The sequence below is a fragment of the Gordionus sp. m RMFG-2023 genome, chromosome 4 (assembly GCF_954871325.1).
Source record: "Gordionus sp. m RMFG-2023 chromosome 4, tfGorSpeb1-WG-v2, whole genome shotgun sequence".
Lineage (NCBI taxonomy): Eukaryota > Metazoa > Nematomorpha > Gordioida > Chordodea > Parachordodidae > Gordionus > Gordionus sp. m RMFG-2023.
In genome coordinates, this window is record NC_088778.1 from 29,577,075 (window position 1) to 29,595,885 (window position 18,811).

General features: G+C 27.0%; 1 long non-coding RNA gene across 1 annotated transcript; it reads right to left on the bottom strand.

The window, feature by feature from the left end:
- Positions 1 to 7,842: 7,842 nt before the first annotated feature.
- LOC135928928 (uncharacterized) lies at positions 7,843 to 9,299 on the bottom strand. Its single transcript, XR_010572414.1, has 3 exons — positions 9,225 to 9,299; positions 8,336 to 8,420; positions 7,843 to 8,220 (listed from the first exon to the last, which is right to left on the bottom strand). It is a non-coding gene; the product is annotated as an uncharacterized LOC135928928 (long non-coding RNA).
- Between the last annotated feature and the right edge of the window lie 9,512 nt (positions 9,300 to 18,811).

Sequence of the window (18,811 nt, forward strand, 5' to 3'; positions counted from 1 at the left end):
TCGTCAAAATCCCAATTCACTACTATTCACTTTTTATTGGAGCTATAGAATCAGATTATATTTCCAAGTTGTAGGGGTCTCTGTGTTCGTAGAAGAAAATATAATAAATTATAAACTCATGACCTTTTATCATAACCCATGTGACTTTTCCTAAGGCTTGGCATGGCAATTCCTGATAGATGTTATCAGGACTTCTAGGAGTTGAGGTATGAAGCAGGATCGTCATAAATTGTAGGAGTGGCTAGTTATGAAGATGTTATCGTCATTTTAATAAATTTTAAAAGGAAGTAGGGAGGGGAGTTGTTAGAGGATTATTTTTGATTTTGATTTTCTTTATTTTTGCTAATTTTGATTTGGTGGCTTAGACAAAAAACTTGAATATGGATATAGATACACCGATTAAGGCAATTACATTTTTAAATGTTAAAGATAATTTATATTTTGTTGGTTAATTATATTTAATGTCATTGAGAGGTAAAAAAAAATATCACAAATTTGGAGGAAATATATTCCCATCTCTTCAAAGCAGTGGTATCACTTAGCCTTTACATTTAGGCACAATATAAAATTTTATGATTATTATGGAAATTACCCTTTTCTTTTAGCTAACATTATCAAAATTAAATTTAGTATTAAAAAAATTCAAAATTTTAAAGGGACTCTTCAAATTCATCAGGCTCGAGCCCCTGCGCTTTCCCCGGTGATTCAACTGCTTCGAAGGTAATGGTAACACGAACAATTTCCTGGGTTTAGGATATTAATAACTCAGATAATGATAGTATGGGAAATAATTGAAAATTGGTTTAAGCTGTTTGAGAAAAAAAGATATCCATTAAGTTTATATAAAGAGGATATGCATGATAATAATGAGTCTATATTTTGAGTGATTGCTGCGCGTGATCGTTTGGAAATAATGTTGGTTTACATATAAAGATTTACATTAAGAAGCTCTTAATTTATATCTAGTAAATTTAAAACCTGGATGTCCAAGATGTGCTTTTTGCTCACATTTTTTATTATCTGGAAGTAGATATTTTTACCAAACCAGATAGTTTATAAGGTCAGGTTCGTTGTATAGTGCAGATAAACATTATATAGAAGTCGAAAGAAAGTTAGTAGAAATGGATTCTATTAAAAATTTAAGCTCAAACTTATTGAATGATGGTAAAATTATATGATGATTGATATGAAAGAATCAGGCACGTTTGGACAAAGTACGGGTGATTTGATATATTATGAGAACTTTCTTGGTTCCTTGAACAATGAGAATTATGAGGATTGTATTTTAAGGGATGATATAAAATGACATGTGAATGAATTTATAATATTTAAAAAGATATATATTTCTCACTCTATTTACTCTTAGATAAAAAAAACATTTACATTCAATTCAAATCTAATACTTTAAAACATAATCAAATTACAAATATAATATATTTAAGTCAAAACAATCATTAAATGATGCTAAAATATCAAAAAAGAAAAAAAAATACTACCTCAAATAAAGTTATATGGCGTTTGCTCAAGAAATATATTAATTTTTATTCAATAATTAGCCATTCATTTTCTTAAATTTTGTAAATTTAATATAATTAAAAAATTAGCTCTGAATATAGAACTAGTAATTATTGTATGACCATGGCCACAGCTTAGATCGCATCTCTCATTTAAAAATTAATCTTCATTTTTAAACTTTAATATTATTTCTATTAATATACAAACACCGTTCTTTTTCTCGCTGTAATAACACAAGAAAATATTATGAAAAAAATGACAACAACTTTAAAACGAAGAAAGGATAAGCAGATTATAAGCATGAAATATGTACTTATCCTCCCTAATCTAATTAAATATTACCCACTAAAATTTAACCCCAAATATTTTTACCACATAACGCACACCACAAATATTTTTAACCACATAGGGCCAAAAAAATCTTCCTCTACTCCCCGTTCTACCACTATTTTATTTAGAATGATCATCTTGCTTCAGATACTTCCACTGACATAGACGTATCTGGGTAGGGGAGGGGGGGGGGTTTTGGAATTTGTCTGTCCTATTAAATGTTATTTTAGGCGAATAAAAAAATTTCCGACACCCCCTCCCCAACCTCTCTCCCCATAAAATATACATAATATATCACCATAATGATAAAGAAGAATTCGAAAGAAAAATTAGTTTAAGTCAATGATATTTAAAAATAGCGCTTATACTTCCAATTATTTATATAAATCTAACATGGCTAAAGTCTATAATATATAAACTCAAAGACCTCCGATAAGATTCATAAAGGAGAACGGGCCTAATAGTATCACTTCCCTTTAATAAAATCATGGCTACCCCTAATCATGGAATTGCATAGGATTAGCAAATTGTTGTTAATTAAATTTTTATTAAGTAAATTCGAGATTTTGAAGAGTAAAGTATGTTTACAATGGTCTAAATTTCACGATAGATTTAAGAATATAACAAATTCATTTTGTTTTATTTTATTGTTTTTTTTATTAGGAACACATCATTATTGCGAAAGTTATGGGAAAGGGCAAAGTAATAGCTAATAGATTAGCGATTTGAACACCAGCAAATATGAATTCGATATATTCCTTCCTGATTCTGCTAGTCCAAAATGCGCCAGTTATTTGTAATAATGTAACTGGGACAATAAATATTAAAGCTTGTACCCAAAATACTCTTAGTAAAGTTAGAAAGAACTTCCTGTTCCAGTTAAAACGATGTCTACTTGGCATATTATCTAAATTCAATAATTCAACCGTATCTTGGCGCGCCATTACTCTACGCATTCTCCTATCTGCGACTCTATTAACATTTTCTTTTTGATTACCACTATTCATTACATTCCCATCAGGAGTGACCCCCTTTTCTTTATTATTAGGAGTCAGCTTGATCGATATTTTGGCTATTGAGGACCAATGCCTTTTGTCGAATAACCAACGTTTGCTAACCATCTCTTTAGCTATCAAAATTATAAGATAACCCATTACACCTATCACGATAAACTTGCATACTATTTCTCTGTTTATCTCATAAATCAACCAGATTCTTTTGGATTTGCGGGAAGATCCAAATCCAGTGTTCCTCTTTTTAAAGGAATAATACTTAATCAAGGGAAATCTTTTATCGTCAAAATGATAATTGCCATTTTGAACAAATATGTAATCTTGAAATAGGAAATAAGATGAAACATTGATTGCCACTACTATGTAATTGAAGGTTGTGGGTAAGTACAAAAGAAAGGATAATAGGCCACAAGCTACTATCTCCAGGATGGTGTTCTTTAATTTACACCAAAAATAATATTCAAATTCGTATACAGTGTAAATAAACCTGTTCATTGTATAAAGGATAGTTATGAAAAAATTGAAATTTACAAGTAGTAATGCTAAAGGTATATGAAGTTTGGCCATGAAGAAGTTCCACCCATATGACATGTATAATCTAAAAGCTTTGGAATAGCGTAAGTTTATAATGATGAATTCTGTAATGGCTTCTATCTCTGAATTAATATCCTTCCAATTTACTGAAACATTATGAGCCATTTTATTGTAACTCTCGTGCATAAGATTTGAACCTTTGTTTTCCATCTCTTTGGTTTTATTTAGGATATTATTATCTTTTGTATCATATATATACTCATTCTTTATGGTTGGCTTAGATCTTGTAATAGTACCGATTGTCGCGCGACTGATAACTCTGCTTGAACCGAAGGGAGACGGGGTAGTAAGAAGTCGGAGATTATCATAGATATATCTAAACTTCATCTTATTATTCCGAATTAAAAGTGATGCGTTATAGTAAGACTTTTCTTGCATAATCAACAACTCCCTAATATGTTTGAAGGGTTCATTTGCCAAGCATTCTACCGAGACACGCATCAAAGCAAGGGTAGCCAACAACAAATTACCGGCGCAAAAGACTAATAAAATTATATAGGATGATGATTCCGCCCTATCCCTTTTATTCATTTTTGATAATAATTTTTTTGGTGATTCATTGGTGAATTGTAAATCATTTCTCTTATAAACACCTTTCTTAACTTTATTTAACCTCTCGTTACTATTATGAATGTTGGTAGTATTCATATTTCTGGTTGAGATAGAAGCAATTTGAAAACCCACCATAGATTCTATATCATTCCTAGGAGTAGTTTTTTTGATTTTTTTAAACAAGCGCAATATTCTAAGATATTTTAACTTAAATATTTTCCCTATCCTAGACCCAACCACTTTTTCTAATTGAAATTTCAGCCACTTTAATATGATTACACGTACATTTTCAATATTTTGAACCTGATCTTCTAGAGGATGCCTTTGAATCAACTTTATCAAATAGACTATGACTATCACATTAACAAGAATTCCGAATATGGCAAATATGGGCGTGATTCTACAATTTGTAATTATAAGAATTTGATTCCTATACACAAAATAATGATGGGCTAAATCTATGGGATCGCTAAATCGGTCATCTACTATATTCAACTCGGGTTTAGGTTTAGGACCTAACTCTGACTTAATATGAACATTTTCAGGATGCATTCAAGATAATACGGTCGAATGGTATATTAGTTAATTTGTGAGCAGTTTCACGATGATTATAGTTTTATTTATTTTTACATTTTTGGGGGTTTAGAGTCTTGAATAAAAAATTTTTAAAGAGATTTTATATATTCAAATAAGGTTTTTATCTATATATTATCGGTATTAAATAGGAAAATATATAAAACTTTTCACATATTTATTAAATTTTTTTTAATTTTAAATAAAGAAAACTTAACTAATGAATAACCTTCATTCTAATTTATTATTTTTATGGTGGGCTTACGATTCGTGTTATAAATTTAATTAAGAAAATATATTTATAATTATCGCGCAGGTAAATTAACTGGTTTTTTATTATTAAGGAATGAAAAATATAAAAGAAGAAAGCGACAAAAGGGGATGAAGAATTATAAATAAATTAAATGTTGACAAATCGGAGATCCCAAAGATATCCCAATATATTCAAATTAGGAAGTAATTAATCCTATAAATAATATGTTTTAAGTAAGTTTAATAAAAAAAAAATTATAGATATGAAATAACACAAAAAATAGGAAGGAATTATTTATAATGCAATTTTTTTTGACAGACTATTAAAACGTAAAAATTAAATTACTTAACATGATCTAATCCTATTTAATTTGAGGAGCAATTATATTATAGCAGTTAAAACATTTTTTTTAATTTAGATATTTTTTTTTTTGATTATACCAATATTTAATATTTATGTTATAAAGAAATTAAAAAAATATCTATTAATCTCTTATAACCTGTACACGTCATTTTAGAGTAATAGTTAACATATCAGTCATAATATTTTTTTAAAATAGCTTTTCATTTAAAACCAATACATTGTTGTAAAATATTTTTTTAAAAAATGCTGATTACTAGTGTTCCAAATTCCTATAAAATATTTATTGCACTGATTTTAACAATATTTTACCTATATTGTACTGTTATTAATTTATCCATAAAACTGAAGAATTAAAATCATTATTTTATTTTTTTTATTATCATAAAAACTTTTGACTATGTTTGAAATAAAAATCATTATTTTTCAGTCAGGGCATGTTTTCCGAGCCAGCATAATTTTAAATTTTAATTATCTAAAATGATTATGAATAATATTTGGATAAGAAATACAATATCATGGATAATGCTCTTAACTTATATAATAAATGTATCAATTGATTTATTTAATTTCTCTAAAGTTATGATTATTTCATCTAAGATCTAATATATTTTGATGAGCAATAAATGTATATATATGTTGTATTCCATAATCAACCAAAAAACTCGAATTCTCAATTCGGCCTACTTCGATTTAAAAAAAAAATTTATATGTTGGTAGTATATACACTAACTAATGCCCATTTTTAAAAACGCCTGAAATTATCTTAAAAAATAATTAAGCTAAAAACATAATTTAAATTTTATTAAATATCTCTAGAATGGCCCTTTAATATGATTTAAAATTTATATTTAGTGGGGAAAAAAAAAGTCTATTACCAAAAACCGGAAATAGGAAGCCAGAAATAGCCATATTTTAAATTAAACGTAAAAAAAATTTTTTCATTAAATAAATCAAAAAATTTAAGGATTCTTTTTGTAATCGCTCAGAATTAAAACTGATATGCTCAGTAGAAAAAAAAAATCGTTGCACGGTCAAAAAAAAAAGAAACTGCTGGTGGTTATTTTTATTTTACCTTTTTTTATAAAAAAATAGGTAATATTTTTAAGTTATCTAAATTAAAGTTGGCGGAACAATTATAGCCACGAATTCTGAAATCTATGCTAATGTTTCGAGGTTCATAGGTGCCAAATATTTTACTTTTCTAATATGTTAGCCATTATATATACATATATATATATATATATGTCATATAGGGATTCGGAATCTCTTGATTTTAAATCCTTTACCGAGGGCGATTTAAAAAATTTTAAAATCCGATTCAACCTGAAATGTATTCTAGCATGTGGAGAGTATTTACACCAAAAAATTTCAGCCAATTTTGCCATGAACTACTTAAGAACTTATTCTAATTTATATTTTCTTTCTTTCTTTCTTTCTTTCTTTCTTTCTTTCTTTCTTTCTTTCTTTCTTTCTTTCTTTCTTTCTTTCTTTCTTTCTTTCTTTCTTTCTTTCTTTCTTTGCCCTCGGTAAAGGATTTAAAATCAAGAGATCCGAATCCCCGTAGGACATAATATATGTATCATCTTAAAATAGTTTGGGACAAAATAAGGTTTTTATGTTGTTTAAAGTTAATTTTAAAACTATCTAGAATATTATGAATAAGTAAACAAGTGTCAAAAAGACATAATATAAATAATTTATTTAAAAATCGTTATTGGTTATTTTTGGATATTTGTTTTAAAAGTATTACTTCACATAATCTTAAGACAATTAATCCCCCCCCCCCCACTCTTTATTTACCATCTCTCTCGCTTGTCAAAAAATGAATATAGTATAACAATTATAAAGTATAATTTTATTTTTCCAAATAATGACAATAATTAAAATTTTTCTGAAAAAAAAACAATTCAAAATTAAAATGTAAATTTTTTTTTAAATATAAAATCTGGCCAAAAACCTGCTCTAAACAATCTCCAATAGAATTTAAGAAAACTAAAAATCTTGGCTATGGTTATATATTTTTGAATGATGCTTCTTACAGGGGAAACATTTAAGGCCAATGTATTTATAAAAAAATTTATAACATTTAATCAGATACAAAACTCTCTAAGAAAGCCTGTCTTACCATATTTTTAAAATATATTCTTCCTGAAAAACAGGGGTAAGCAATTACTTATTGATTGAAACACATGGTTTTAGCTAAGATGAGAAAACTAATTTATTAAAATAAAAAAAGGATTTTACATTATGATCCAAAGTATTATAAAATATAAATGAATATAAAATAAAATGAAATAAGTTAGTAAAATTCGGTATTTATTTTATAAAAGGTTTATGTAGATATGGCGATATATTTATAAAAGGTCATTCGAATATTATAATTAATTTAATTAATATTATAATTTATTTAAATTAATTTTAAATTATATTTTATTATATTTTTATAATTTTTTTTTTATTCTCCAAAATCCTTTATTTTCAATTTTCAAATTATAATAATATAAAGTATTTAAAAAAAACGAAAATATAATATTTTATGTTTTAATATATTTAAAATATGTTTGAAAAATATATAATAATACTATTAAAAAAAAGAACGGAGATGGTGTGACGCAGGGAAACAAAATTGAAAAAGAGACGTAAGTGTTGTCTAGGATAGCTCTTTGGCTAGAAGACTACCATTGAAACTGATATAATTAGCTTTGAGAATCGCTATGGATAATCGTTGACGAAGAAAAAAACCCTCTCGAGGTTCTTCTGAGAGTTTGCTGATTTGTGATCCTAAGTTTTTGAAAAATGCTAAGGCGAGTTTGCCGAAGGTGCCAAGAGTGGTTGATATGATTGGGATGAAGCAATGGTCGTTAATTATTTCTGTGTATTTAGAAGTTTTAAGTTGTTCCTTATGGTCAAGGATGTTGATGGCGTGGTTGGATGAAGCCAAGGGGTCAATACAGGAATAGTCCCATACCAAAAGTTGACCTCTCCTCCATGGGATTTGAGAGATCCCGTCAGGACGTTTTAAATTTACTTTTAATTTTATTTTAATTAATATTTTATTTTAATTAATATATTATTTTAATTAATGTATTATTTTATTTTAATTTATTAAAATATCATCTATATAAACAAAAATAATTTATACGTTTTTAAACTCGGTTTAACTTATTATGCTTCATCCTTGCTCGTAGTAGCTCGTTGCAAAATAACGGGGTTATTTTTTTGTAACGCTATTGAAAATATGAATTAATGGAGTTACTTTATTATTGTTATATTTACAATCACTTTTTTAAAATTTATATTAAACTTCGACTAATTTTGGAGTATAACAATCTATTCCTTGGCAATCCTTAGACAATTTCTAAATATAATACACCATTGCAATCCTCGAAACATTTTTCAAAATAGTGTTCAGGTGTACAACAAATGCGATGTTTAGGGATAAATATTTATCAGATAATAAATTTTGTGAAACGACTAGTGTTTTTAAACGGCTCGATTTGAGCCCATTTTTTAAAACGGCTAAAACTCAATATTTTAGCCCAAAATATATTGTCTAATAGTGCGCACAAATTGAACATTTCAAAGCTGCGTTTCAAAACGCAAATAAGGCATTTTAATTGCATTCGTTTAATTTGAGTACGTTTGCGTTTTGTATTTTAAATTATTGATATGCGATTTAAAACGCTGCGTTAAAACGTTCAATTTGTAACGCACTATAAGCCTCGAGATTTCGTTAATAGAAGTTCAAACTGTTATGCTACCTATGAACAAAATCTTAAGGCTTGCTTTTTTCTAATAAAATTTTAAGTTAGCCGATTTTAAAAAATCGCCTCAAAATAAGCCGTTTAACAGTACTAGAAACATATCAAAAATTGTCTTGTAAAGAAAAGGTATTTCTATAAGGTATTTCTATTAATAGAAATAAGATTTAAAAAAAAATTTCGGTTGCAATTAATTATTTTTTCTTATTTTTGGGCAATAAATATCGATTAATGATTATTGAAATTTAAAAACAAAAGAAAAGATTCTACTTTTAGGATATATCTCCCAGCCTTTAAGTCTAGGGGTACTTTGAGTTCTTCTAAGAGTAGGTACAGCTGTTGTAATAAAAGGTTATGGTAACGCCTTACTTTGGTAAAAAATTAATTTAAACGCAACAATATTACCATTATTACAAAGCAAACATAAAATTTAACCACCTTATCTTTCTAAGTATCAATCGACATCTCCTAATTATTATATATTGCATGATTTTAAATTATAGTCTAATTTATTTTCTAATATCCATGCTAAATATCACGGTAGCTGCCGAGAAGTTAATTTTTTTTTATTATATCTAAAATTGATTTACATTTTTAGACGAGTTATTTCTTATTATGAACCGATATAAGTTTTTTTATATATATATATAAGAAACATAAAATACTTCTTTTGGATCAAAAACTTCATAATGTAAAATAAGGTCGTTATAAATCAAATGAGAGGAAATATTTTTTGCTTTTTATAAAAAAAACAATGAAGTATTTTCCTATTATTTTGTGAAACTTGATGGTTTTTCAGATTGGATTGATAATTTAATTTGCCATGAATGTCACCTGGAATAGCAATAAGCAGAAAATTGATGGCAAGAGCCTATTATTATATCATAGACCCTCCATGGCGATAAGAGTTGTTAAACGGTCGATTTTTAAAAGCGGTCTGATTACGATTTTAACCAAAATAATATTAAGTAAGCCTAGAGATTAGACATATAGAGATCAAATCCAAACCCTTCTGTCATCTATGAGCATAATCTCCAGGCTTACATAATATTAATTTTGCAAAATATCCTAATCGGGCTATTAAATCACGAATTTTTTACTATTTAAAAAAATATAAAAATATCGTTTTCTAAAAACAAAAAAGACTTATCTTCTCTTCTCTTCTCTTCTCTTCTCTTCTCTTCTTCTCTTCTCTTCTCTTCTCTTCTCTTCTCTTCTCTTCTCTTCTTCTTCTCTTCTCTTCTCTTCTCTTCTCTTCTCTTCTCTTCTCTTCTCTTCTCTTCTCTTCTCTTCTCTTCTCTTCGACAATCTCTATTGTGGTTTAGTCTAGCTTTTAACCTAAAAATTTGAATTAAGCTCTTTAAGTTGAGTCTAAACTTGAAGATTGATTCGAATATTTTTAAATAAAAACATGGCTACGCTGTTTTATCGTTGGAGTTAGGTTGTCTAACAACACTATCTAGGATATTTAGAATCGGAACAAACCAAGTAGAAGTAATATTTAAAATGCATCAAATTATTGTAAAAGTTAGAATCAGAACAAACCAAGTAGAAGTAATATTTAAAATGCGTCAAATTATTGTAAAATAATTTTTCATGTTAGCATAAATGTGTTTTTTTCCGGCATGTAAATTTTTTCAAACTTTAAATCATTTTTTTGAGCGCGTTTTGTTTTTTAAATTTAAAAATTGGACATTATCGGAAATGTATTCCAGCATGTTTAGAATACCTATTTTATGAATTGTAGATAATTTTACCTTTAACCATTAAAACGAATATAAATTATATTAAGCTCAAAAATTTCACGGAGAATTGGCTGAAATTTATAGGGTAGGTATTCCAAACATAATAGAATACTTTTTCAATAAAATCAAATTTTTGCCCTCAAAAAATGATTTTTAAAATTGAAAATATAATACATTGATGGAAAAAAAAACACATTGACGCTAACATATATAAAAATAACTACAATATCTATAACTCGTTAATAGATTTGCATTTTGTAAATTATTTCTTTTTCTAAAAAAAAAGAAGAATGAATAGGGAGATGAGCATTTTATGCTAATTATAAGTTAGGTTTATAAGATAAAAATTCTAAATAAATTGGTTTGGGTTATAAATTTTCAGTTAAATCTTGATATTCGCGAGGAAAAGCATGACCAAATAACTCAAAAATCGTAATAAACCAACAGTTCTTGTTTTATATATATACAAAAAACTACTTAAAATAGAAGATACTTTCCAATTTCAGTCTTGATAATATAAAATGAACCTTACTTAATAATTATTTGATTTCTTTCTTCTTTTTTTTATCAACCTTGAGATATTTTTTTTAGCTAAACAAAAGTTTTACGTTATTTATAATTATACAATAAATGTTTAAATATTTACTTAAGCCTTTTTAGCAAAATCATTACCTTAACTGGAAATTTTTTTTTATCAGATATTTTTAGAAATATAACTCTTGGCATTTGAATCTCAAGTTATTTTGCCAAAAGTGTTTATTTAAAATAAAGATTTAACCCTAAACTATTTATTATTAATGATTTTTTTCTACAATCCTAATTTGATTTTGTAGAGTCGGATGTTGCAAAATATAAACTATAACAAATTTATAAAATTCAACATATTTATGTTAAAATAATTTCAATTATAATTTTGAGAATCTAAAATTTTTCATGAATTATCTACCAGATTAAAACCAAGTCGCGCTTGCCAAAATAAAACTATTATATAAGTACTATTTATTAGAAAAACTTGTCTTTTATATACTTTTTGAAAAATGGTACAAGAACAATAGGCTGCTTAAATTTAAATATATCAAAATAAAGAAGGCTGATTTATACCATTAATTAAATATCATATATAGACATTTAACGTTTGTAATGATTAATGATATACAAATTCAGTTGTATCACTAACCTTTAACTCTCAGAGTCGGCAGGGCTCAAAATTTTTTTAAAAAATTACCTAAATATTTTAGTTATAATGTTGATCCTTTTTTTTAAGGCTAATATTTTTCAAAATAAATGTTTTTTAAGGTATTTATTTTATTTATTTTTTTACATATAATCAAAATTTTTACGTTCAAATTTTATCATCGCGTTATCATTGTTTCGTTCTATATTTATAAATTTTACCTATATTTACTTGATCTTGTAAATAACGCAGCATTAAATACCGCGCTGTTTGAAAAAAAAACGCGTTTACTCTAAATTCCTTAAGCCAATATAGCGGAGGCTTCGCGATAGATAGATTGAATAAAAGGGCTACCCTCGCAATTTCTTGTTTTTTATTCCTTTCTTTTAACAACTAGAAAAGATGACGTAATTGATTTATCAACCCCGAGTTGGAGGTCCTTAATATGTAACTCTAATATTAGGGATACTTAATTTAATATATTCTCGTTCATTTGCTAGTTATGATCTCATTTCAAATTAATCCTTTCTTCTTTTTTTTAAACTTCGGTATCTTTTTTTGTGAAATTTTTATGTTGTTTTCTACTTAATGTTGTGTACAAACCAATCCTGCCCGTTCTTTATCTGGCTGTAATTATACAAAGAAAATATTATGAAAAAATGACAAAAACTTAAAAACGAATAAATGATTAGCAGATTATAAGCATGAAATATGTACTTATCCTCCCTAATCCAATTAAATATTACCCACTAAAATTTAATACCAACCTCTTCCAAATATTTTTACCACATAGCATACACCGCAAATATTTTTAACCATATAGGGCCATTAAAAAAAATGAGAATTTACAAATCCATATCTTGCTCTACACCCCGTTCTACCCCTATTTTATTTATGATGATTTTGGGTCAGGCACATTTACTATAAACATAGACTCAATCGTGGGAGGGGAACTTCGAAAAATTGCCTGTATCTAATAAATATTATTTTAAGCCAATAAATATTACTCTAAAACACCCCCCACCCTCTCTCCCCCCAAAAAAGGTACAGAATATATATCACTCTAAAGATAAACAAAAATTCGAAAGAAAAAATAGTATATGTCAATGGATATTTTAAAATAACGCCTATACTTCGCATTATTTATATAAATCCAACATAGGCAAATGTTTATAATAAATGTACCTAAAGACCTCCGATAAAATTTATAGGAGAAAACGCGCCTAATAATCATTCCCTTAGTAAAATCATGGATACGCCTATGATAGAGGGGAACCCATGATGGAAGTGTATGAGATTATCAAATTGCGATAATAAGTAAAAATATTTTATTAAGTGAATTCCATATTATAAAGGGAAAAGCATGTTAACAATGGTCTAAACTAAATTTCATGATAGATATTAGAATATAACTAATTTTTTTGAATATTTTTATTTAACACATCATTATTGCGAAAGTTACGGGAAAGGGCAAAATAATAGCTAATAGATTAACAATTTGAACACCAAGAAGCAGGATTTCGATATATTCCTTCCTCATTCTGCTAAACCAAAATGGGCTTGTTATTTGCATTAAAGAAACTGGGGCAACAAATATTAAAGATTGTACCCAAAATACCCTGAGTAATGTCAGAAAGAACTTCCTGTTCCAGTTAAAACGATACCTACTTGGCAAGTTATCTAAATTCATTAATTCTACCGTATCGTGGCGCGCCATTACTCTACGCATTCTCCTATCTGCGACTCTATTACCAATTTCTTTTTGATTACCACTATTCATTACATTCGCATCAGGAGTGACCCCATTTACTTTATTGTTAGGAGTCAGCTTGATCGATATTTTGGCTATTGAGGTCCAATGCCTTTTGTCGAATAACCAACGTTTGCTAACCATCTCTTTGGTTGTCAAAATTATAAGGTAACCCATTACACCTATCACGATAAATTTGCATACTATTTCCCTGTTCATCTCATAAATCAACTTGATTCTTTTGGATCTGCGGGAAGTACCAATTCCAGTGTTCTTTTCTTTAAAGGTATAATACTTAATCAAGGGAAATCGCTTATCGTCATAATGATAATTGCCATTTTGAACAAAAATATAATCTTGAAATAGAAAATAAGATGAAACATTGATTGACACTACTACTAATTTGAAAGCTGTGGGTAAGTACAAAAGAAAGGATAATAGGCCACAAACCACTATCTCCAGGATAGTGTTCTTTAATTTACACCAAAAATAATATTCAAATTCGTATACGGTGTAAATAAACCTATTCATTGTATAAAGAATTGTTAGGAAAAAATTAAAATTTACAAGTAGTAAAAACAAAGGCCTATGAAGTTTAGCCATGAAGAAGTTCCACCCATATGACAAATATAATCTAAAGGCTTTGGAATAGCGTAAGTTTTTAATGATAATTTCTGAAATGGCTTCAATCTCTGAATTAATATCCTTCCAATTTTCTGAAACATTATGAGCCATTTTATTATAACTCTCGTGCATAAGTTTTAAACCTTTGTTTTCCATCTCTTTGGTTTTATTTAGGATATTATTCTCTTTCGTATCATGTATATACTCCTTCTTTATCATTGGCTTAGATGTAATAGTACCTATTGTGGCGCGACTGATAACTATGCTTGAACTGAAGGGAGGCGGGGTAGTAAAAAGTCGGAGATTATCATAGATGTGCCTAACCTTCATCCTATTATTCCGAATTAAAAACGATGCATTATCGTGAGATTTTTCTTGCATAATCAACAACTCCCTAATATGTTTGAAGGGTTCATTCGCCAAGCATTCTACCGAGACACGCATCAAAGCAAGGGTAGCCATGAACAAATTAGCGGCGCAAAGGACTAATAAAATTATATAGGATGATGATTCCGCCCTATCTCTTTTATTCATTTTTGATAATAATTTTTTTGGTGAGTCGTTGGTGAATTGTAAATCATTTCTCTTATAAACACCTTTCTTAACGTTATTTAACCTCTCGTTACTATTATGATTGTTTGTAATATTCATATTTCTGGTTGAGATAGAAGCAATCTGATAGCCCACCATAGATTCTATATCATTCTTAGGAGTCGTTTTTTTAATTTTTTTAAACAAGCTCAATATTCTAAGATATTTTAACTTAAATAATTTCCCTATCTTCGACCCAGCCACTTTTTCTAATTGAAATTTTAGCCACTTTAATATGATTACACGCACATTTTCAATATTTTGAACCTGATCTTCTAGAGGATGCCTTTGAATCAACTTTATCAAATACACTATGACTATCACATTAACAAGAATTCCGAATATGGCTAATATGGGCGTGATTCTACAATTTGTAATTATAAGAATTTGATTCCTATACACAAAATAATGATGGGCTAAATCTATGGGATCGCTAAATCGGTCATCTACTATATTCAACTCGGGTTTAGGTTTAGGACCTAACTCTGACTTAATATGAACATTTTCAGGATGCATTCAAGATAATACGGTCGAATGGTATATTAGTTAATTTTTGAGCAGTCACACGTTTAATATAGATTCATTTACTTTTAAATTATTGGGGTGGTCTTAAAGAATATAAAAAAAAAATTATAGAGATTTCTTCTATTAAAGTAAGGCCTTTATCTATATATTATCAATATTAAATAGGAAGATAAATAAAACTTTTAACATATTGATTAAATTTTTTTTTTTTTTAAATCAAATTTAATAAGAGTTGACCTTCATTCTAATTTAATATTTTTATGGTGTGCTAATGATTCGTGTTATAAATTTAATTAACAAAACTCTATTTATAATTATAGCGCGGTAAATTAACTGGTTTTTTATAAATTTTTTTTGATTATTAAGGATCGGAATTTTTTTTAAAGAAAAATAAATAAACGAAAAGAAGAAGAAAAGCGACAAAAGATGCAAAAATTAAAATTTAATTAGATAAGTGACAAATCGGAGATCCCAAATGATATCACAATAAATTCCAATAACAAAAAACGTGATTAGGATGTATAATTGATTCTATAAATAATATGATGGTTATAAGCTTAATTAATATTTTTTATATATAAATGTATAATAAGACAAAAAAAAATAAGAAGGAATTATTAATTATGCAATTTTTTTTTTTGACAGACTATTAAAACATAAAGAAATGAAATTATCCCACATGATCTAGTCCCGTTTAATATTGAGGAACAATTATATTATTCAAGGAGGAAAGTGTATCAAAATGTTATAGGAGAGTATCTTATGGGGGGGGGGGGGTATATAAGTCCTCGCTATAGTAATTTGAAGTATTCCTATAAAATATTATTACAATGATTTTAACAATATTTTACCTTTATTGTATTTGTACTGTTTATTGGCATTGATTTATTATAGTTTTGATTATTATTCATATAACTGAAGAATAAAAATCATTTATATATTTATTTTTTATTATTACAAAAACTTTTGACTATATTTGAAATAAAAATCATTATTTTTCAATCAGCGCATTAGAAAAATGGTCTTCATGACCACCATAACTTTAAGTTTTAATTATCTATATCTTTGACTTCAATTAAGATACCTGAATGATATTATTTGATTATGAATAATATTTCTCTATAAGATACAAAAAATAACTTATATAATAAATGTATGAGTTGATATATTTAATTTTAATAAAGTTATCATTAATTCACCAAATATATTTTGAGGTAAAATAAATGTATTTATGTTGTAAAAATCTCAATTTCTCAAAAGACACACATCGATTTTTTTTAAACATTTGTATGTTGGTACACTAACTAATAAAAACGTAAAATTATACATATCAAATCGGCTTACTTTTTGAATTATGCTCATCTTTAAAAACACCCAAAATTATCTCAAACAATAATTAAGCTAAAAACATAATTTAAATTATTAAATTGCCCTAGAATAGTCCTTTAATTTGATTTAAAATTTATTTTAATGAGATAGGAAACCGAAAAATAGCATCATATGATAAATTAAACGTAAAAGAAAATAATTTTAGCTTTAAAGTCGGAATAAAGCGGTAAATTCATTAAATAAATCAAAAAATATAAAGGCTCCTATTGTAAAAATGCTCATTAAAAAACCCATGCACGATCAGAACTAAGAAACTGCTAATGGTTATGTAGGTAATATTTTTAAGTTATCTAAATTAAAGTTGGCTGAATCATTATAGCCACAAATTCTAAAATCTATGCTAATGTTTCGTGGTTTATTAGTTCCCAGCATTTTTAGCCAGTATATATATATAAAAAAATTATTAGTAATAAATTTTTGAAAAACCTTGCGATCAAAAAGCGATAGCAATTATTTTTTTTATCAATATTAAGTGCTTAATTGAAGATTATTTAAATCCGCTCTGTAAACCACAGAGTTGACATTTGTAAAAGTATTTGTATATAGATTATATTTTTAGAGGTATCCGTATCAATTTTTATATAAATTTTAGAACAATTTTTTGATATAATTATATTTAACGTTTTTAATATATAAAAAAAAACCAGACAAATTTTATTTCACGCAATAGTTTTTGTGGATAAAATATTAAAGTTACCAATCAATTAATTGCAAAAGACAACCTCTGAAAAAAAAATCAAATATTTTAAATCAAATTTTAATGCGCCCCTCCGACATTTACTATTTACTATTTATCATTTAATTATATATTTTATATGTAGATATCAACTCAATAATTTTCTTTATCTCACTTCAATATTAAAATTTTAACAAAAGAATTCTAAATTAGGGCTTATGTAGTACACCTTACATAATTATAATAAAAATGTAACTATGAAAAATTGTATTTGTATTATTTGTAAGAATTGATCTCAGGTACAAATACATAAAAAATGTTGCCATGGCATCATGGACTAATGAAAAATATAGATGAATTAAATATCTGGGTTGGGCTAAAATTTAGTGTTTGTTTATGACTTATTAATTCCACCATCAGTTTTGAGAACAAAAAAAACAGTGTTATAAACAAAATAACTATTTCTGAAAATTATATAAAACCATTAAGAAAAGATTAATTAGTAAATTATCTCGCTTTAAATCTGTTTGTTTAAAGCATTTAAAGGTAAAGAATTTTAAATGAAAATGAAGAATTGGCATCATGAAATCTGGTTTGCTTTATATTTAGTATATTCTTCTATTAATTCTTGATACAATCAATTTCCCAAGCCACAAATATTTTAACGTAGTTATAAGCAAAATAATAACTAATAATACCATGCCATAAGCTTGAAGTCCACCAAACTTTTGAAAGCAATAACTCTGATATTTGTTTAAATAATTGGCACGAATTTAAATACATTTTAATTCATCAACTCGTTAGTTAGATTGAGAATACAAAAAATTATCGAAAATTGGAAAACATGTTTAGAAGAAAAATTATATTAAAGGTAAATATCTGGGTAAGCTGATATGTAAAATCTGATTAGTTCAATACGAATTCATCAATTAGTTATATTTTACCTAATGAAAATATTTTTGAATCTTATTAATTTTACGAACGCTATTTATAAGTATTATTTAATAGGTATAAAAGTAAAATATATATTTTGAATACAGTTATATTTTCAAAAATTTGATAAAAATCTAAATTAATGATCCACATCGGACTAAATATTTTAATTCCGACCCTGCCAAAAAAAAAATTTCTAATTTGCTTGGCCTAATCCCGAACAAATTTTCAAGCCCAAATTTTTATAAATTTAGGTTGCTTTTTAAATTTTTTTTTACTAAATACGTGATACGTAATAAAGAACGTTTTCGCCCTGGTTGTGGAAACAGCAGAGCTACGCTAGGTCTTCCTCATAATCCATCAAATCGGATATTTAAATAGAGAGAGAAAAAATGAGGAGCCCTTCACACGTTTGTGGCAAGCTGCACATACCTGTATGCGTAATAGTGA